At 38.4% G+C, this 23573-nt stretch overlaps 2 pseudogenes; one reads left to right on the top strand and one right to left on the bottom strand.

Moving 5' to 3' along the window:
• Nucleotides 1–1655: 1655 nt before the first annotated feature.
• Nucleotides 1656–2386, bottom strand: LOC118851082 (annotated as a pseudogene).
• Nucleotides 2387–2389: 3 nt separating this feature from the next.
• Nucleotides 2390–23573, top strand: part of LOC118851080 — a 145668-nt pseudogene continuing 124484 nt past the window's right edge.

Raw genomic sequence — 23573 nt, 5'->3', positions numbered from 1 at the left:
AAATCAAGGGCATGCCCATCAATTAGGGAAAGGCTGAACAAGTTGTGGTATATGACTATAGTGGAATAATATTGTGCTATAAGAAATGGGGAAGATATGGACTTCATAACAACCAAGAAATACCTACATGACATGATGCTGAGCGAGAGGAGCAGAACCAGGAGAACATTTATGCAATACTCAAGTTGCATATATCAGACTGTATGCTGTCTTGAGGGAAGGGGGGAGAGGAGGGAAGGGAAGAAAATTTGAAACTCAAGAACATGTAGAACTAAGTGTTGTAAACTAAAAATAAAAAAATCTAATTTAAAAAATGGTGACCTATAAAAGGGTGCAACTTCTAACACTTATCCTCCAGAATGTATCATACAAAGAATCTGGGGTTATAGAACTATTGCTAAAGGGGGGTTAGGAATGCGGAAGGGCAATCTGGATAGTAGAAAAGTACTTCAGATTTTAAAATAGCAGGCATTGGTCAAATGCATTTGAATAAGAATTTTTGAAAAAAGTATCCAAGCTTATCTGTTTTAGTAAATCTAATTGATATTTATCCTAAGATGTTAAAGGACTTGTCCAGCCAAATTACTAAGCCATTTATACAATTCACTGCTCCTCTAAAGAGGCAAAGCTCATGTACATGAAAATAGCTGCTCAATAATAAAGAAATAGATACTGAGAGAATATTTGTAAAGATCCAGGGAATATTGAAATCAAAAGCAATAAATCAGCAAGTATGATATAACTCCACTTATTAGAGTTTTTGTTATGTTTTTCCCCCAAAAGTTACCTAATAATGAGATGGGATTATAACTAGAACACAATAGATGTTATCTGTTAAGGTTTCATTAGAGCTTTTGATATGATGTCCCCTGAAATTCGACTTCCAAAATTAATACAAATTAGTTTAGATAGGAACATAGACCTGTAGATTAGAAACTGATTGGAAGAGTGTAAGCAAAGTCAAAAAGTAAATTAATATTAATATGGCCAGTTAAGCATGGCATACAGTATGTTTAACAGAGAGGTATATCATTGTATAGATTATTTTTCTGTTTAATTGTAATTAAATCATTTGGTGATGGACAAGAAATGAGATTTAATTACTTTTGCAGATTATTTTTAATTTAGAGACCAGCAAAGAGAAATGTTATATTAGGATTTAGTTGGAATTAAGTTCAAAATATAGGGCAAGGGTATATCAGAATGCCTCCTTGGATATAGCTCCTGGCTGGGTATACCCTTCAGTAAGGTTTCTGAGTATTCCAAGACAGCTGGGCTGATGTAAGTAGTGTAGCTACACCAGGGCCCCTCTTATAGGACAGGATTTTTTTTAGTATAAAAATGTATTAGTATTTAGTATAAATATGTATATATGTATACAGCCTTCAGGATCAGTCTTTGTGAAAAAGGAAGGGATGTCATTAGGTGATGCTGACAAACAGGGTTTGGTGTCCCAGACAAAAGAGCAAGAAAAGATCTGCCCCATTCTGTGAACACCTAAGTGGTTGGCATGATGTTCTTAAGATATGCAGCAAAAGGAAAAAGTGATCCAGGACTAGTTTGGTACTGTACTCTTGGATGAGGAAAGAAAAAAATTAAAACAAACACATCTATCGTGAAGTCTATTTAACTATTCCTTTGCTGGGAGATCTTCCTTAAAATACGTGATACATTCTATTTCCAACAGGAGTAGAAAAGAGTCCCACAGGTGGGATGGGGAGCACAGGTCTGTTAAAAGGATAGGATGTTCCATAGTTGGAAGTTGCTTGGAGAGGAGAGTTGATGGGGAAAGGTTTGGCTGCCATCTTCAGCTTTTCCAGTTCTGCTTCCTGCAGTCTTTTGGCTTTGGCCCTGCGGTTCTGGAACCGTATTTTGACCTGTGTCTCTGTGAGGTTCAGGGAGCCGGAGAACTCAGCCCGTTCAGTGATGGAGAGGTACTGTTTCTGGCGGAATTTTTGTTCTAGGGCCAGAAGTTGGGAGGTGGAAAAGGGAGTCCTGGGTTTCCGATTTGTCTTGTGCTTTCGAAGGGTTCCTGAATCCAAAACGTCCAGTCCTCTAACTTCTTCGACTTGACTGAGGACGTCTCAAAGGTTTTTGTAAGCAGCCCGGAGCCGTGAGCTTCCCTGGTGCCATGCCCCGGCAGCAGCATGGTCCTGGGGGTACCTTCGCTGCTCCCACCGCTGCCACCGATGCCTCCGCCTCCCCCTGGCAGGGAAGACACCTCTTTGGGAGGCTTTTTGTCGGACATGAGCGCCTCCACGCTGAAAGACAGGCTAGACACTTCGACCCTGCAATCCTCCGAGCCCAAGTCCATGACCGCTGCTGGCGGTGCCGCAGGACCGTCGTCTGAGAAGGAAACTTCCTTCGCTTTGGAAGGAGAAGTCATGACATGGAGCACCCCAAGGTGGAACCCTCTCCCCCGTGGGCCGTGCAGGCAACGTCTGTGTGCGCCGAGCCTGCCGTAGTTCGCTCCCCCTCTCTCTGCCCCACTGCAGCTCCAGAGGCACCATCTAACCCCGCAGCTGCTACTCAACATTTTTCCAGGAAGGGATTTAAGAAGCTGTTGCTACTAATTCATCTCTGTTCTACAATTCCAACTCAACTAATCCCTTAAAAATTAGACCTGAGATTGTTATGAAAATAATTCATGTCAAACCAAGGCAATATTCAACAAATTTTTGCTGAGACCCTACTATGTTGATCCTTCCAGTCCTTGGTCCATTCTCACGTTGGCAGCAAGGGATATTTTGTAGGAAAGCAAAGTGAAATCATTTGATCATGGAGTGTCAAAGCTTGAAGGGATCTTTGATATCATAGGCCATTCAATCATCCATGAGAAAATTAAAGTCTCAAGAATAAATTAACCAAGGTCAATATCTCTGAAATCCATTCTTATTTCTCAAATAACATAGCCCCCATTCTAGTTCACGCAATCATCACTTTTCATCTAAGCTATCGTCATTTTTATCTTTGCTTCAGTGCCTCCAGGGGCTGGGGTGCCGAAATGGCTGGAAAGTGAAAAGAAAAACATGGGCCAGGGGAAGAGTAAAGAACAGTTCTGTTTATTAAACTGAGGGACAGGGCTTATATACCCTTTTAGGCAAGCAGAATTAACAAATCCATGTGGGAAGTATTTGCATAAGGCATGATTTCTTCCTGATTTTGTTCCCCTTTTGCCATAAGCAATATTGTGTTAATAGCCCACCGGTGGTATTTAGCATGTGTGTGCCCTGGGGGTTTTTGAGAGAGCTCGGTGTACTGAGGAGACTTGAAAAGCCTTGATCCTGAGCAGCATGTATATGGGGAGAGAGGGAGGGATGGAGAACCCACATTCTGAGTTATCAGCCCAAGGGCAACAACAGGCCTCTAGCCTGTATCCTATCCCAGAATGGACTTTCTCAGAGCTGCCCTCTACACTTCACTCCAAATTTCAGTCAATGCTTGTTAATATCAGTTCCCACAATTTCAATTTTTCTCTATACTAATGATTCTCAAATCATCTACTGGAGTCTAACATCTCTCCTAATCTTCTGAATTTACATGTTCAACTTCCGATAAGACATCTTGAACTTTGTATCCCACAGACTTCTTAAACATATCAAATACTGAAGTTAAGGAGGCTAGATTTCTTTCTCAAAAACCAAGCCTTAAACCCAATTCACTCTGGAGCTCATAGATATCCCTGCCCTCCTAGCACAGAGTGAGCCACAGTCAGACACATTAAATCTTGACTCAAGCATAGTGATGTCATTTTGGTCCTCTTCAAGAATGAAGGACAACAAGCACCAACCACCACCACCACCCCTATATCCAATCTGTTTCCAAGTCTTATTGATACTACCTTTATAATATTTTGCATATTGCCTCCTTATTTACTCTGAAAATGCCAGCATAATGGTATAGGCTATTATACCCTTGCTACTGAGCTATCACAATAGACTGCTGGTTGATCTACCTGCCTTTAGTCTCTCAGGGCTCCAGTCATCCTCCCCTCAGCTGTCAAATTAAATTTCCTTAAGCCAAGGTCTGACCACATCACCCACCTATTAAAGGAATTTCCACCATCTGCCTTTCATGATTCCCTTTAATTCTATTGTCTTCTTTAGGTTGCTTATCTCCAATTATCCTTTTTATATCTTATACATAGTTGTTTGTTCACAGTTGTTTTATTTTCGTTGCTCCACTTTGCATGTGCTGTCCTGACTGGTTTCAACTCCAGGAAAGATGCCTCTCCCAGCATAAGCTCATCACTTCTAAACTCACTACCACATCATTAACTCAAACATTGATTGACATCATCTCCCTAAACCTCATCTCCCCAAAATTCATCTTCCCTCTGATTGGAGGGCTGAACAGTAGAGTACCAAACTTCTCCCAATACCTTCCTTGATGGGGGGGGGGGAAATCAGAATCTCTGCTCACTCCACTTTGCATCTGCTACCTGCCTGTTTTCAACTCCATGGAATAAGATGCTCCCTAACTGGGTATTCCCTGGTATCCCATTCCTCTGGGACCCTGGCTTTCCTGCCTCCATTTGTTTGCTGTATCCCCTTTTAGACTGTAAGCTCCTTAAGGCAGGGACTGTCTTTATTAATTGTATCCCCAGCACTTAATACAGTGCCTGGCACATAGTAGGTGTTCAATAAATGTTTATTGGATTGTTTGCATGTTGACTTCCCCATTATGCTGCGATATCCTTGAGAGCCAGGGCTAGTTTTTGCCTATCTTTATATCTCCACTACTTATCACAGTGCCTGGCACATAGTAGGCACTTAGTAAATTCTTGTTAACTGAGTTAATGGCACTCAACCAATCATAATTTAATATTGAATCAAGGCCTTTCACCACCATGTTTGCCCTTATCTTGACAATCTCAGATTAGTGTGTTGCTCTTTTTTAGATGTAGTAAGACAAGGGTGGGGTACAATGGGACTATCATTTCTGCATTCTTTAAATTTATGCTGGTCAACACTCTATTTTTTTAAGCTGTCATATCATAACACTTACTTATATTGAATTTACAATCCAATATAAACCCAAAGTCTTTTTCAAGACAACTGCTATCTAACCAAGTCTCTCCCATGTTATACTTGTGAAATTGATTTTCTGTATCCAAGTCCTAGATTTTGCAATTTTATTTTTTCCCCCATCTTATTACAGTAGATTCAATTGTATGATGTGGCAGCCAAAACAAAAAAATTAGTGAACAGAATCTTGGACAGCATTGATAGGAGTATAGATTTAAAGGATGGGGAGTTGGTATGCAATTTGCTGTTGAATGGGTATGAGGGAATATTGGAAAAACATTAAATCAGGAAAGAGATAGCAGACTTCAGGGTGGTAGCGGTCAGGACTTATATAAGTGATACTTCACAAATGACTTCTAGATAATTGCCCAGGACTTAGTAGTTAGGAGTTGATTGCTTGAAAACAGTGTAGTCAGCCCAAGGGCCCTGAGTGTTAATAGAAACTGGACAGTAATGGTGTTACATTTACAAGTGTAATGAATGGTTAAAAAGGTGTTTTTCCTCATTGCTCTACCTCCATAGAAATAGCATGAGGTAACCTTTCCCATATTATTACCAATTACAAAAAACTTTGCAAATAATGCTATTGTAAGGAATTTCTTTAAATGACAGTTGTTAGAACAAGGGGGCTGAAGTGAAAGTAGGAGCAACCTAACTCCTTTTGCTTGATATCTGGAATCCTTGTTTTCCACCTGGCCTAGACGCTGGACCTCAGAAATAGAGGGTGTCAGGGTGGGCACACAGAGAGATTTCCTAGTTTAACCCATACCTGATCAAAATCACTCCTAAAATAAACCCCAATTAGTGATCATCCAACTATTGCTTGAAACTCTAACGTATAGGCTTAATTTTTGGTAGTTCAAAGTTTTAGGAATTTTGTCTTTACATTGAACCTAAATCTGCTTATCTGAAATTCCATCTATTTTAACCAGTTTTGTCCATTGGCATGCTGTCAGTGCCTCTCACTATCATGTCTATGTTCTTACTGTATCTTAAAGTGTCCTTCCTCCTGAAAATAAAATACAGCAAGATCCAATTTAATCTGACCAGACCAAGAGTATAGTGTAATGATTCTGTTCTTTGGTTTTCTAGCTATTGTTCTGAAGTGAGAAAGGGCTGTGCAAAGTCAACAGCCTTACTTTCTCCTCTGTTGTCATCTGGGTCCAGTGGCAAGATATGAATCAGAATGACTGGAGATGACCCTTGATGCTGTGAGAGACAGTGACCTTTTTAAGCTAAAGTCTTTTCTAGGTATCTCTGGCAGTGCCCATTTAGTGGTTAAGGCTAGGTAAGAAATGTGGTAGAGAATGGCCTCTTTACCTAGTCAAAAAAAGAAAGAAAAATCAACCTGGGAGGGGAAGACCTCAGGGTTTCTGATTGACACAGAAACAATTGCTGTTTACATTCACTCTGAGCCAATCAGAACCCAAACAATGACCAAGTAGGGCTTGACATGGGATTTACACAAGAAAAGCTGAAGGATAGAGTGTTTTTCTCATTTATCTTTACTGCTCCTCCCAGTACTGGCAGTCCCCTGTCCCCTTTCAATTCTATTCTTGTTTTCCACTTAGCCATTTACATTTACTCTTAGCCAATCAGGGCCCAAACAATGACCACCAAGTGGGGCTTGAGTTGGGACCTATTGTTGGCCAATTGATCAGAGCCCCAGCAGTGAATTGGGTTTAAGCCATGGTCCTGAAGAAAGAAATCTAGCCTGTAAATCCCAAGATAACTTTCTGAGATTTCAGTGATCAAAATTTACATTCCTTTGGGCAGAGCTCCAGCAGGTAAGGATATGATACCCAATGTGGAGAGGAGAGAAAGCAGGAGAGGGAGGGGGAGAGAGAGAAGCTGCACTGCCCAACAGCAATTGGCTGGTTGGGGCCTTAGCCCATATTATTCACAGTGTTGTTTCTCATTTTAAATTTGATATACTTTCCCAGAACTGGTAGGAATCAAGAGGAGACGAATATGAGAGATAATGTGAATGGAATCAGTAGGACTTAGAAATATCATATAGGACAAGTTAAGAAAAGGAAGGAGTCAAAGATACACTAAAGTTTCAAACAAGGGAAATGGAATAAATTGCATCATCTCTGATGGAAATAATCAAAGTAAAGATATGTGAAAGTTTAGAGGAAGTAACCATCATTATCATCAATCACCCTCATCATCATCATCATTCATTTATACAGGGTGTCCAATGGGTCTTAGTTATTAATCCTTAAAACTTCCCTAAGACTTTTCTCTCACCCTGTATGGTGCCTTAAGTTTTGCAAAGCATTTTACATATTTTCTCATTTGATGCTCCTCACAACCCTATGTGTTGTATGCTATTATTAGAATAATGGATAAACTCAATTTGGATGAATAGATTTTTAAGTGCCATTAAAATAAGTGGATAAAGATTTTTCACTCAGTTGTTGCATATGTGGACCCGAAACTTTGAACACAGATCAGGGGATATTGATGGGGGTGCTTGGGTGCTTGTGCTTGGACCCTAATTCTAACATTTCTCCTTAGCCTTTGCTTGGGTGAATGTGTCTGGACCCCAATTCCAAAACCACATCCAGTTCCAAAATCACATCTCTCCCTAGGAGCCTCAAAATACTGCCTGAGACAGTTCTTCTCCAGTTCAAGGGCAGCATGCCTTAGCAAAACACTTATCTCTCCTCCTGATACTGCAGCCAGCTGCACATATAGAATTTATTGGTCCAACTCACTGTATACATGCTAATTGGCTGTACACTGGGCCATAATGATATTTACTACTTACTGACCTTACTGATATTCATCCTAGACATAGTCAAATGTATACTCCCTTACATTCATCTTGTCTAACAAGACATTTGATGAGAGCCACCTGGATATTTTCAGTCAGCCCTGACTGGTAGTTGACTTAGTAACATTTCACAGTCAAAACCCAGGTAGCCCCCCCTTGGGCTATTTCCCAGTGAACTCTGGGTGATACACCTGTGCAGTAGATGCAAAAAGTTCATGTTCTTTTAAGAATTGACCACCCCTTAACCACTCCCTAATCCCACTCCCAAACACCTAATTGACAGGTTTCACCACCAAATATTGTATAAAAACTTTCCTGCACCCCTCTAAGGTTGCAGGTTCCCTTAGAACATTTTCCTGCTGTAAAGCATAATAAACCTTTGCCACCTTGACTTAAAGAATGCTTGAGATCGTGAATTCATTCCAGATGGCCCTGACCCTCTCCAGTACTCAGGTCCTTGAGGGGCACTCCCCCTCAACGACCCTGTCTGGGAATGCCAGTCCTGGGGTTCCTGGACCTCATCTCCCTCAACCCTCAACAATATGAAGCTAAAGATTTCAGTTATCTGCCTAGAGGCCAGTGTCTAAGCCATGACAATTGACATGATGCCAAGGACTAAAATATAGAAAGAAATGAGAAGGCCACTGAAGTTGAGAAAGAGTCACCTTAAGAATGAAAGAGGAGTAGGAAAGGAATCAAGAATATTCCTCCCTTCAATGAAGAGAAAAAAGGGGGTGGGGTGGGGAAAGGATGATCATGAGTATCAAATCATGCAGATTTGGTAATTATGTGCAAACTGGTGACCTTTAATTGATCTCCATGTCTTAATTTCTCCATTCCAGTTCATTCTTCATTCAGCTGTCAAATTAATCTTCCTAAAGTGCAGGGCTACTGCATCATCCACTATTCAATAAACTACAGTGTTTCCCTATTACCACAAGGATGAATATAAAATCCTCTCTTTGGTATTCAAAACCTGTCATAGTCTGGCCATTTCCTACCTTTCAAATCTTATTCCTTACTCACCGCCACTTACTCTGTGATCCAGTGATGCTGTACTCTTTGCTATTCTTCAAAACAAGGTATACCATCTCCTGACACCATTTATTTTTATTCATTCATCCATCCAGCCATCCAGTCATCCAGGCATACATTTATGTATGTATATACATGTGTAGGTATGTATGTATGTATTATTTACTTTGTGACAGACACTATGCTACAGGTGATGCAAAAAAAGACATAAGGCAGTCTCAGACATCAAAGAACTTATATTTCCATGGGGGAAATAATAATCGTGTGCAACTATAATAATTTGTAAGTGTGTGTGTGTGTGTGTGTGTGCGCGCGCGCATGTGTGTGTGTGTAATGGTGAGAGATTTCACTCCAAACCCCATGAATGTAATCAAATAATTGAATCCAGACAAGTGGATTGAATCAATTGATCAATCAAAGGTAAAAACTAGGTTGTACTAAATCCCCAATCAATTTGGGAGGCATGGAGTTCTTTGAGCAGTGGTAGAAGATATATGTCATATACGGATTTTCTTATAGTTGACTAAAATAATCAGATATACCTCTGGGTCTATGTATAATTCAGTAAACCACTTTGTAATTTACACATTCAAGCAGGTACAGTTGAGGTTAAATCTAATTATGAAATATTTCTGCGGAAATTTTCCTAGAGAGTTGGGAAAGGAGGCAATAGTGAATTTTATAAAACTGGAAGACCTAGACTTTCCTTTAGCACAAATAGCAGTATGCATAAGATCTGGTAACAGTGTCCTTAGAATGGCCAATGACAGAGTCTGACCAGGAGCTGAGAAACACCCTTTTTACACTTCTTTTGGGTCTTGTATTTGAAAGCCAAATTTTCTATTCAGCTTAGGTCTTTTCATCAAGAATGCTCCCAAGTCCTCTATTTTGTTGAATGTCCATTTTCCCTCCAAGGGATTATACTCAGTTTTTCTGGGTAGATGATTTTTAGTTGTATTCCAAGCTCCTTTGCCCTCCAGAATATGGTATTCTTAGTCTTCCAATCCTTTAATGTAGAAGCTGTTACATCTTGTGTTATGCTGACTGTGGCTCCTTGATACTTGAATTATTTCTTTCTGGCTGCTTGCAATATTTTCTCCTTGACCTGGGAACTTTGGAATTTGGCTATAATATTCCTGGGAATTTTCACTTGGGGATCTCTTTCAGGAGGTGATTTGTGTTTTCTTTCAATTTCTATTTTACTCTGCGGTTCTAGAATCTCAGTGTAGTTTTCTTTGATAATTTCTTGAAAGAATATATCTAGGCTCTTTTATTTTTTATCATGGCTTTCAGGTAGTCCAATAATTTTCAAATTATCTCTCTTTAATCTATTTTACAGGTCAGTTGTTTTTCCAATGAGATATTTCACATTGTCTTCTTTTTTCATTCTTTTAGTATAGTTTTGTTGTTTCTTGATTTCTCACAAAGTCATTAGCTTCCATTTGCTGCATTCTAATTTTAAAGGAATTATTTTCTTCATTGAGCTTTTGTATCTCCTTGTCCATTTGGTCAGTTCTGCTTTTTAAGGAAGTTTTCTCTGCAATGAATTTTTGTGCCTCTTTTTCTATTTCTCCATTTCTGCTTTTTAAGGTATTCATCTCCTCATGGGCTTTTTGTACCTCCTTTACCATTTGATGGTACCACTAGTCTGTTTTTTGAGGTATTATTTTCTACAATATTTTTTTGTGTCTTCTTTATCTAGCTGTTGACTCATTTTTCATGATTTTCTTGCATTGCTCTCATTTCTGTTCCCAATTTTTGCTGTATCTCAGACCAATTCATATTTTTCTTGGATCCTTTGGATGTAGGAGCTTTGACTTTGTCATCTTCTTCTGAATGTGTGTTTTATCTTCCTTGTCACCATAGTGACTTTCTATGGTCAGAATTTTTTTCTGTTGTTAACTATTTTCCCAGCCTATTACTAGACTTTTAACTCTTTGTTAAAGTAGGGCTCTGCTTGCAGTTTGGAGGGTGCACTGTCCCAAGCTTCAGAGGTTTTGTGCAGGTCCTTTCATAGATGCTTCTAGTGACTTGTAAGTTTTCAGTTGTTCTATGGTGGTATAATCTAAGGATAAATGTGTTTTCCACTTTCCTAGCCTGTGCTCTAGTCTGTGAGTGACCACAAGCACTGTTTTCTACCATGGAACTGTTATGAGGGTCCTTTCTTCACTGCAGTTGTAAGCTCTTTTGAACTAGTGCTCCTTCTCACCCTGGGACTGCCACCTGGGACTGATCTTGATCAGTGTGTGGGCAAAGCAATAAATAGAGTCCTGCCTCAGTGCTAGCAAAAAGAGGCCTATTATCTCCTTCTGAACAGTTGTTTGAACCCCTTATCATCTGTGCACCGAGAGCTCTGGAAGTAGCCACTGCTGCTGCTGATTCAATCATTCACAAGGCCTGCTCCTGGTTTGCTGCAGCTGGGGCTGTTCTGGCACAGCCTAAGCTTGACTGTGTTCCCCTCTCACCCAAGTGTGTCAGACTTTTCTCGCTGACTTTTCAAGTTATCTTTGGTGTCCGTGGGCTGAGAGATATGGAAACCCTGCCTTTGCTCCCCCATCTTGGCTCCACCTCCTGTCCATTCATTTTCACTGGTTGTTATGCATAGAATGCTCTCCATTATCATTGCCCTTTATTTCTATTTTTTTCTTATAGAATGGGGAGATAGAGCTCAAAAAAAAAAACCCGAGCTTCATTCCCTATAACCTTAGATGATTTGATAAAAACAATAATGTGATCAGAGAAGGAGGCATGTATGATGATTATCTTTTCCATATTACCAGATATAAAACTAATGAGTTAGTAGGCAGATAGAGCTCAGTCTTGGAGATGGCCGTTAAAGTTAAAGTCTGAACTTCTTTTTTTTTTTTTTTTGATGCAATTTATTTATTTAACATATTTGGTTTTCAGCACTGATTTTCACAACATTTTGAATTACAAATTTTCTCCCCATTTCTACCCTCCCCCCCCACTCCAAGACGGCTTATATTCTGGTTGCCCTGTTCCCCAGTCAGCCCTCCCCTCTATCACCCCCCTCCCCTCTCATCCCCTTTTCCCTTCCTTTCTTGTAGGGCAAGATAAATTTCTACGCCCCATTGTCTGTGTATCTTATTTTTTAGTTGCATACAAAAACTTTTTTTGTTTTTGAACATCTGATTTTCAAACTTTGAGTTCCAAATTCTCTTCCCTCTTCCCTTCCCACCCACCCTCTCTAAGAAGTTGAGCAATTCAACCTAGGCCACACATGTATAACATGTATAACCCTTCCACAATACTCATGTTGTGAAAGACTAACTACATTTTGCTCCTTCCCAACCCATCCCGCTTTATTGAATTTTCTCCCTTGACCCTGTCCCCTTTCCAAAGTGTTTGTTTTGATTACCTCCACTCCCATCTACCCTCCCCTCCATCATCCCCCCACCTTTTATTATTTTTTTATCTTCCTCCCTCTTCTTTCCTGTGGGGTAAGATACCCAACTGAGTATGTATGGTATTCCCCCTCAGGCCAAATCTGATGAGAGCAAGGTTCACTCATTCCCCCCTCACCTGCCCTCTCCCCTCCCCCCACAGAACTGCTTCCTCTTGCCACCTTTACGCGAGATAGTCCACCCCATTCTATCTCTCCCTATCTCCCTCTCTCAGTATGTTACTCTCTCATCCCTTAATTTCATTTTATTTCTTTTAGATATCTTCCCTTCATCTTCAACTCACCCTGTGTCTGCTCTCTCTCTTTTACATATATATATACATATATACATATATAAACACACACATATATATATATACACATACATACATATACACATAGATATATACATACATACACATTCACTTATATATATACATTAACATACATATACATATATATCTATATATATCTATATCTATATCTATATCTATCTATCTATCTATATATATATATATATATATATATATATATGGATATTCCCTTCAACTACCCTAATACTGAGGTCTCATGAATCATACTCATCATCTTTCCATGTAGGAATGTAAACAAAACAGTTCAACTTTAGTAAGTCCCTTGCAATTTCCGTTTCTTGATTACCTTTTCATGCTTCTCTTGATTCTTGTGTTTGAAAGTCAAATTTTCTATTCAGTTCTGGTCTTTTCACTGAGAAAGCTTGAAAGTCCTCTATTTTATTGAAACTCCATCTTTTGCCTTGGAACATGATACTCAGTTTTGCTGGGTAGGTGATTCTAGGTTTTAATCCTAGCTCCATTGACCTCCGGAATATCGCATTCCAAGCCCTTCGATCTCTTAATGTAGAAGCTGCCAGATCTTGGGTTATTCTGATTGGGTTTCCACAATACTCAAATTGTTTCTTTCTGGCTGCTTGCAGTATTTTCTCCTTGATCTGGGAGCTCTGGAATTTGGCAACAATATTCCTAGGAGATTTCTTTTTGGGATCTACTTGAGGAGGCGATCGATGGATTCTTTCAATTTCTATTTTGCCCTGTGGCTGTAGAATATCAGGGCAGTTCTCCTTGATAATTTCTTGAAAGATGGTATCTAGGCTCTTTTTTTGGTCATGGCTTTCAGGTAGTCCAATAATTTTTAAATTATCTCTCCTGGATCTATTTTCCAGGTCAGTGGTTTTTCCAAGGAGATATTTCACATTGTCTTCCATTTTTTCATTCCTTTGGTTCTGTTTTATAATATCCTGATTTCTCATCAAGTCACTAGCCTCCACTTGCTCCAATCTAATTTTTAAAGTAGTATTTTCTTCAGTGGTCTTTTGGACCTCCTTTTCCATTTGGCTAATTCTGCCTTTCAAGGCATTCTTCTCCTCATTGGCTTTTTGGAGCTCTTTTGCCATTTGAGTTAGTCTGTTTTTTAAGGTGTTGTTTTCTTCAGTGTATTTTTCAGTATTTTTTTGGGTCTCCTTTAGCAAGTCATTGACTTGTTTTTCATGGTTTTCTTGCATCCTTCTCATTTCTCTTCCCAATTTTTCCTCTACTTCTCTAACTTGCTTTTCCAAATCCTTTTTGAGTTCTTCTATGGCCTGGGGCCAGTTCATGTTTTTCTTGGAGGCTTTGGTTGTAGGCTCTATGACTTTGTTGTCTTCTTTAGGCTGTATGTTTTGGTCTTCTTTGTCACCAAAGAAAGAATCCAAAGTCTGAGACTGAATCTGGGTGCTTTTTCGCTGCCTGGCCATATTCCCAACCAACTAACTTGACCCTTGAGTTTTTCAGTGGGGTATGACTGCTTGTAGACTAACGAGTTCTATGTTCTACGTTTGGGGGGGAGGTGCCAGCTCTGTCAGAGCCGCACTCCTCCTTCCCCAAGGACCCCCAGTCCAGACTGGGCTTAGATCTTCGGCAGGCTGTGCATCCCTGCTCTGATCCGCCACTTAATTCCTCCCACCAGGTGGGCCTGGAGCCGGAAGTAACAACAGCTGTAGCTGCCCCACCTCCGCTGCCCCCGGGGCTGGAAGCCGAGCCGCGAACTCCTTCCACTCCCGCAGCTTTTCCCACTAACCTTCTCTGCAGTCTTTGGTGTTTGTGGGTCGAGGGGGGTCTGGTAACTGCCGCAGCTCACATATTCAGGGCGCTAGGGCCCCCTCCGCCCGGCTTCTGGTCTGGATCGTCCACGCTGCTCAGGCTGGGCTCTGCTCCACTCCGTTCCCAGCTCCCAGCTCCGTGTGGAATAGACCTCACCCAGAGACGATCCAGGCTGTCCTGGGCTGGAGCCCTGCTTCCCTCTGCTGATCTGTGGGTTCTGTCGTTCTAGAATTGGTTCAGAGCCATTTTTTATAGGTTTTTGGAGGGACTCGGCTACGGAGCTCACTCTAGTCCGTGCTTACCAGCCGCCATCTTGGCTCCGCCCCCTTAATCAAAGTCTGAACTTCTGCATGAAGTCATTCCCAATCCTTCTTAACTCTGCTGTCACCTCTCTGTTGATTATTTTCATTTTATTCTTTGTTTGTCTTCTTTTTACATATTTCCATGTTGTTTCCCCATTACACTTGGAGCTCCTTGAGAGTTAGGATTACCTTTTGCCTTACTTTGTATGCCTAGAGCTTAGTACAGTGCCCGACAATGTGGAGGGCGTTAATAAATGCCTGTTTACTTGATTGATTTGACTTAACTTTGAAAGATCAAAAGCCAGATTGCAAGGATTGGAGAAGACAGAGTAGATAGACAGTGGTATAAAATACTTTGTTTGAGATATTTGGTATAGTTATTTTTTCCCCATTCAGCAACTTTCCTTTTATTCTAGGTATATTAATTTCATTCTGCTGGCTGGATCATTTCAATTTTATATAATTGACACCTGTTTTATCCTTTGTAATTGCCTTTATCCCTTGTTTGGTTAAAATCCATTTCCTACCCATAGTTGTGAGAGGCATATGATCTATTTCTTTTCTGTTATTTTTATGATATGTTCTTTAATATTAAGTTCATTTATCCATTTTACTAATATTGTCCTAATTTCTCTCCCTGCTTTCATCCTTTACACAGCTCTCAAATTGAAATTCTTAAAATGCAGATCTCCCCATATCATTCCCTACTCCCCATCCACACTCAAAAAACTTCAATAGTATTTAAAGTTTTATTTCATGTTAGGGTCCTTCAGATAGTCTTAATTCTTATAAAAATGATCTACTACCTGTTTCCCATTGAGTGCATTATTTTTACCACCTACTTGCCTTTGTAAAGATGCTCCTGATCTTGGAATGTACTGCCTCCTCACATTCACCTCAGAGAATTCCTAACTTTCCTTGAAAATACAGGTCAGACATCATTTTCTCTAGGAAGCTTTTCTGAATTGCTCAATTTATTTACAAACACTACCTCCTGATGTTTCTTTTAAAATTTTTTTAAAATAATTTTTTCAAGTACATTTTTTTCTCCCACTCCCACCTTCACTGGGAAAAAAAAAATGAAAACCTTGTTCTATATAATCATGGTTAAGCAAAGCAAATTCCTACATTGTCCACAGCTAAAAAAAAAGTATGACTGATTCTGTTGTTCATTTTTCTTAAAAATTTTTAGAATTGTACTACTTGGCATATGTGTGTGTGTGTGTGTGTGTGTGTGTGTGTGTGTGTGTGTGTATTTGTATATGTATTTTCCTCTTCTAACTCTGAAGAGAATGTAAGCTTTCTCAGGGCAGAAATAATGTCATTTTTATGTCAGGATCCCCAATGCTTATCACAGTGGCTGGTACCTAGTAGATGGTCTATAAATGAATATGGTTTTATACAAATACATGTACTTTTGTCCTTTATTTCTACTTTTTTTTCTTACAGAATCATTCCCTACAATACCATTGATGATTTGATAAAAATAGAGATGTGATCAGAGAAGGAGGTATGTGTGATGATTATCTTTTCCATATTGCCCCAGATATAAAACAAATGAGTTAGTAGGCAGATAGAGCTCAGCCTTGGAGATGGCTATCCACAGGCTACAGATGCATTCAAGCAGTGTCAGCTGCCAAAGATGTCAGTCTTTCAGTGAAAGCATCCCACTCTTGCTGTTCTTTTTGAGCATGCCCAGATGATTCAATTGGTGTGGGCAACTGGGACTCTCTGCTTTGTGAATGCCAGAACCCCAAGCTGCCAAGTCAAAGTGAGCTCCACAGGATATTGCCAAGCCATCTTTACCATTTGAATCATGTCTTTTTTGTGCAATGATCGTTACATCTCTTCTTCAGCCAAAACAATGCAAATCAAAGTTAAGGATGAAGAGAGTCTTTAATGAAAACACTGTGAAAAAAATCAGCTGTACTGGGAGACAAATTGAGAGAGAGTATGTGTGTTAGCAGCTTTCTAATTTATTACATTCCTTTCCAAATTGTAGCATTGATGTTTCCAGAAAAAAATGAATGAGGGAGAAAAAAATCCTGGAATAAAACGATCAGAACCTCCTAGAGACGTACATGAAATCTTGAATTATGCATAATAAATGAACCCCTTATAAATAAACTGAAAACCTTGCAGATTTCTTAATTCCCTTTTCTCGCAAAGCATTCATGAATTAGAATAGATTTTAGAAATAATGAGTCTAGGTTTTTATTTACACTTCAGAAAGGGGACAACATGGGGATATGACATTCTGGTTAGACTGCTTTGCTATCTTATCTGGAATGTTCTGTCACTTTTTAAAATCACATCTAGATAGAAACATAAGCAATATTTCTGAAGAACTTCATGACTTTTTAACAAAAACTACTGCAGAAACTTCAACTGTTGTATATAACTAACATTTTTAAATGATCAAAGAACATCAGTCTCTTTGATTACATACCACATAACAGTAGTAAAAGGAAAATTGATACCTATTCATGTTTATTTTTAACACTTTCAGAAACAAAAAGAATGTTTCATTACATACAGCAATACAGATTGCCCTGTATACACAAATGTGCACATATAGAAACATATGTTTGTTTGTATATATACACCCAATATAAAGAGTAATAAAATTCAAGTCAGTAATTTTGGGGGTTGAAAGTAACCCACCCCAAGAAAACAAATCACATTGTAAATAATCTCCCCAAAGTGGAAAATTGAGAATTATGTGTATATATTGATAAACTTACACATATGTTCACATATCACATGTAAATATACACACTATACATGTATGCACATATATCTGTAGATCTACAAGTATATAAAGATATGTGTGTATATGCATATATACACACATATACATACATATATAAGGCATAGTTGATGCTATATGTGTGTATATGTACAAATATATAAAGATATGTATGTGTACAGGGTAGGAAGAAGGTCTCAGTCTCCTCTAGGACAGTTTCTACTTGGACTCCAAAAAATACATAATCAAGTCTCTTTTCATCTTTTCAGGGTCAATTGGTATTTCTGAATCTATGAGGAATATATTTCACACCCTGGACATGCTGCTATCAAAGGCCATACACAACATGGCAAGCTGTGTAATAGAATTTTCCAGCAGTGACATCTGGCTTTTTGGCTGGCTCCACACATAGCTCAGGCAGTGACTCACCCTTTGCTTATGAATCTGCTAAACACAGTACCTATACTTTGAGTCTAGCCTCTACTGGTTTGCTGGAATGCCATGCCTTTCATTGAATATATTTCAATTAGCATTATCTTAATTGTAAAGTTTTTGGTAAAGTCTTACCTGCATATTTTTCCCATTTGGCTAATGGATTTTCAATAAAGGAATGGCATCAGTTTGTTAATCCTGAATGTTGATTGTAATACATATATAAAAGTATTAGTATCAGATCCAAAACTTAGCTTTATAAAACTTTTGGGGTGGTGCAGGTCTGGATTTGTGATTTCACCAGTGTTGGCAATTCTTGTGTATAATAGAAAAAGTTCCCTCACTAATAAAAAACAGCAACTCATCTGCAACTTAAATTGGAGAGAATTGCCTAGGACGATGAGAAATTAAATGACTTGTCCACGGCGATAATGGCAGAAACTCCTCCCCCGCCGCCCCCCGACTCCATCCCTTCCTGACTCTAACCATCATGTCATATCATACTGCTTCTCTGTATACTTTGCAGCAAGTGGAATGTCTTTAATAAATGCTTGGCAAATTAAATAGAATTTAAGTAAATTCAGTACAGAATACATTTTCACTTCCAAAATTTAACGTAATTCACCTGCCAGTCTTTTATCTGTTTACGACTATCTGTTTTGGTTTTGGTTTTGTTCTTACAGCAATATGTAACTTCTCTTTGAACAATAAATCATTTTGCAACCAGTCAAGAGAGTCAATTTTTACTCCTTTCTAAATAAGCTTCCCATCACTAGTTAAAAATTTGAAAAAGCTAAAATGCTAAGCCCTGGAATTCATTCACAAGCATGAATAGCATTTTCCCCCACAGAACAAATTGATGCTTTGAAGTCTTGTATTAATCATTAATCTCATATTTAGCTCTATATCTCACTGCTTTAGACACCTGTCAGATTAATAGTAAGAGGAATGATTCTGAAAAATGCTGCTATTAGCTACTGGACATGCAGACAAGCTTCCACTGTGCTTGGAATCTAATTTTTGAAAGCAAAGGGAGTATATCCTTTGGTATTTAATTTTTAAGTATCATAATGGAAGGGGAGATTTTGAGCAAATTCCCAAAATTATATGTGTGTGTATATACATATACATGTACATACACATGCATATACACAGATATATTTATATCTGTGTAAGATATAAAGGCATATAAATCTACTATATGATATATATTCCACCTTATCATCAGATTTTGGTCTATTTTACCTTCAGCATTAATGTATAATTTCCCCCTATAAATTCTATTATCAACTGAAATAAAAGTGTAGTCCTTTCCTATTTCCTATGTCATCCATTCAGATATTTTGAAAGAGTTTATCGTTTTCTCCCATCTGTTGCAATTTCTCCATCAAAGTCAGTGGTGCCACTAAGCTTTTAAATATTGCTTTTTCTGCCTCTCATTCTCTCTGTCTCTGCCTTTCTGTCTTTCTACCTCTCTGTTTCTGTCTGTCTCATTCATTCCCCCTCCCTCTGTTGCTCTCTGTCTTTCCATCTCCCTCAGAAGTTCTAGTTTTAAGCCCCAACTACACCACTAACTAAATAGGTGACTTTGGGCAAGTAATTGGAGCTCTGGGACATCATTTCCTTATTTAGGAAACAAGAGGTTTGAAGTAGATAATCAATAAGATCCTTTCTATCCATTCTTTTAATGGATATATGAATTCATAACACATCCACCATCATCTACTCAGAATAATTCATATGGCAGTCAGGCCTCAGGGAATAGGACAAAAGTTGGGGGTCCTATCAGTAATCATGGAAAATTACTTAGGAAAGCTCTAACCAGACTTCATTTCCTTTTAAGCCATAGAAGGAATAAACATGCCAAGGAAGACTAGGATATAAAAGGTGATTTGACTAAGCACCTACACAAGGCCAGAAACACTGCAATTCATCAAAAACTATGTAATGCCCATAATTCAAACTGCGTCATCAAGACAATCAGTTAATCAAGTCATTTGTTAAGTGCCTACTACATACCAGATGCTGTGCTAGATGCAGAGGTTCAACAACAAATTACAATAGTCCTGGCCTTCCAGTAGCTTTTATTCCATTGGAGAAAACAAATATGCACATATAGGTATATACAAAGTATATAAAAATAAGTAAAAGGTTGTTTTTTTTAAGAGGAGTTATAAGGGCATCTGTGAGATTCAGGAAAAGCCTTATATAGGAAGTGACATTTGAGCTAAGTTTTCAAGGAAACTATGGATCCTATGAGGTTGGGGTACAAGGAAGGATTTCTAGGAATGGAGAGAAGTCATTCCAAAAGTATAGAAATAGGAAATAGAGTGTCATGGAAAAAGATAAAGAAAAAGTTGACAGGATAGTAGAATGTATGAAGAGGTAATGTGTAATACGAAGTAATACTAGAAAGGTAAGTCTGGATCAGGTCATCAAGAGTCATGGATATCAATCAGAGGGAATTATATTTGATACTTTAGGTAACAGGGTAACGTTGGAGTTTATTGATCATAGAAGGGAAATAGTCAGACCTGTGGTTTGGGAAAATCAGTTTGGCAGCTACATAGGGAATGGATTGCAAGGAGACCAGTGAGGAAGCCCTTGCAATACTGTAGGTAACTGTAGGATATGTAGATATTGTAGGATAATGGCATGTACTAAGGTTGTGATTGAGTAATAGAGAGTAGTATGATATGAGAGATATTGTGTAAAAGAAATAGCAAGATTTGGCAACAGATTGGATATAAAGGCTGAGGTTATGAACATTGGAGATTGGAAAAATAGTTCTGACTTTAACAGAATTAAGAAAGTTTAGTAAAGTGATAGGTTTGTGGATGGGGGCCAGGGTTAGAAATGAGTTTGATATGATATATGTTGAATTTAGTATGCACTTTTGACATCCAGTTTGAAATGTTCAACAGGCAGTTGGTGATGCAAGTCTGAAGCTCAGGATAAAGACTGGGACTGAATATACATACCAAAATATATAACATACCACGCATACTATAGTATATTGTGCTGTAATATGTACTGTATATCTGTCTATAGCTATATAGAGGAAGTTATATGGTTATATATTTTATGTATATCTAGTCGTATATATGATTTTATATATTGTGATAGAGATGAATATATGAATATAAATTTACATATTTGTATGTATATGTTATATAAATTACACATACATGCTTTTGTGATAAAATGAATATATGTATTTATATTGTCTCTATATGTTTATTTATATATGTTTATAGTTGAAGGAAATACCCCCTTATTAAGTGCCTATTATCTTCCAGTGTTATGCTAAGTACTTTACAAATATTATCTGATTTGGTCCTCAAAATATCCCTGGGAAGCAGGTGCTTTTATTATCACCCTTTGAGAAAACTGAGACAGAGATTAAATGACTTGCCCAGAGTCACACAGTTAGTTAGTGTCTGAGGCTGAATTTAAACTCAGGTTTTCCTGACTCTAGGCCCAGTACTCTTTCCATTGTGTCCCTAGTTGCCTAGATAGATAGATAGATAGAGAGACAGACATATAGATGTTTTAGATATTGATATAGATATACACACATATAGCTGTGATCTGTTTAAATATGTTAATTAAATAACAGATAAGAACTAATTAGGTCACCAAGTAAGAATATAGACAGAAGAAAAAAGAATTCATGACAGAGCCCTGGAAAACAGCTAGTTAGTAAACATTTTTATAAAGCATTAGCACCTTGAAGAAATGAGAGGAAGGAGAAAGATGTCAAGGGGTTTTGAGATGATGAGAGAGAAGAAGGAGCCCATTTATGGTGAATAACCTCAATTTTAATAGTAAATTAAAAAGTGAGGTGCTCAACTGAGAGGGTGAGGTATGAACTTCAGAAGAGAAGAGAATGTTTATAATAGCTTCTACGTAGAGTGAAATAAGGAATCAGTCAGTGAAGAATACAGGTATTGCCTTGTCCTTGGTAAGGGTCCACTTGAAGTTTGAAAGTATTAATTTGTAGTATAGATATTTAACTTCCTCCAATTCAGCAACATCATATTAGTATCAGAGAAGTTTTGTGATGAGGCTAAGGGCTGTGTTTGGCAAGAGAGGAGCAGCAATAAGACATTGGTAGAAGGGATTTGAAAGTAGACAACCATGCAGACAGCTAGGTGGCACAGGGAATGGAGTGCCAGCTTGAAGTGATAGCCTGTGTTCAATTCTGGCCTCCGATACTTACTGACTAGGGTGACCCTGCTTGCCTGAGTTTCCTCATCTATAGCATTAGTTGGAGAAGGAAATAGCAAACCATTCCAGTATCTTTACCAAGAAAACCCCCAAATGGGCTCACAAAGAGTCAGATACCAGTGAACAACGACAACAAAAATGTGGAGTTGAGTTTGTTAACTAGGAAAATTAGGATCAAAATTGAGCACAGAGTAAGTGATGTCAGAAGACAGGTCAAAGTACTGAGGAGCAGAGAGAGAGGAAGGACGTCATGATAAGAGTAAAAAAATAGGCTTAGAAAGAGGATGGGGTAGGGAGAGATAATGATGAGAGACTGTGGTCAGGTAGAGGAATGACAATTTTTGATCGAAGAAGTGGGATTCTTCTAGGGAAACAGTAAAAATCAGGGTGGATGGATGTGGAAATGGAGCAAGTAGGTCATGTGATTTGAAGAGAATAAGGTATTGGGACATTAGACTGTTTGAGCAAAAATGAGGCAGAATGAGGTTTGAATGAGGCAGAATTCAGGGTCCAGAGAAGAAGGCGGCCAGACAGGTGTTGAGCTATTTGACAAAGGAGAGTGCATGACTTGGGGGCTAATAAACTAAAGTCACCATGATCCGTATAGAAAAAAAAATGAACTACAAAGGAAGAGAAGTTGCTGAATGATGGAACAAAGGGAGAACCTGGAAGTGAAAATGGGAACAAGTATATCCATTTGCACTGACACACATATATATTTACCAATGCCTTTATTCCTATCCAATGCACAGCATTCATTGATTTTAATTCAGTTTCTATGTCATCTTTATCTGTCTGTTCACACTAATGCTGATTGTTTTTGCTTACCACAATAAACAAGTAAATTAATTTGCCATTGCTTGAAATAGTATCAAAATTTTGCATTTCTGGGTTCTGATCACTTGAATTATTATGATGAGGGACCATGGCAAAATGAAAAGGAATCTTTGCATCCACAGAACATATTCACAGATGCAAATTATAAAATAGTTAGGATTTCTTATTTAGGGTATTTTATACAGAACATAGAAAAGAACATAAATCACATGAAGATAAGTGTTACATACAGGTTAATATTGCTGATGAGCTCAGGCATACTCGACATCAGAATCAGAACTCTACCTTGATGTGTCTCTTTACCTTACTTTTCCCTAATTGAACAAAATAGGCTCTAAATTGGTTCTTTATTGTAATATTATATTATGACCAGTATGCACTAAAAGTGATTACTTTTACAGGATATAAAAATGCACATATCCACTTCTTTCTAGCTCCCAAATGGATTCTTTTTAAAGTAACTAATGATATTTATGCCCCAGGAAGATGAGTGATTTTCAGAAACCTATATCCCATTTGTTTTGCAGACGGTAAGAGTAATGTAACCAATTTTCATGAGCACAACAGTTGTTCTTCTTTAACATCATGAATCTAAAGTACTTTTCTTTTTAAAGAAAAGGAAATTCCAGACCAGGGTCCCCATCGTGCATTGTAGTTTG

The sequence above is a fragment of the Trichosurus vulpecula genome, chromosome 5 (assembly GCF_011100635.1).
Source record: "Trichosurus vulpecula isolate mTriVul1 chromosome 5, mTriVul1.pri, whole genome shotgun sequence".
NCBI lineage: Eukaryota > Metazoa > Chordata > Mammalia > Diprotodontia > Phalangeridae > Trichosurus > Trichosurus vulpecula.
Note: the sequence above shows the minus strand (reverse complement) of the source record. Positions and strands in the feature narration are given on the sequence as shown.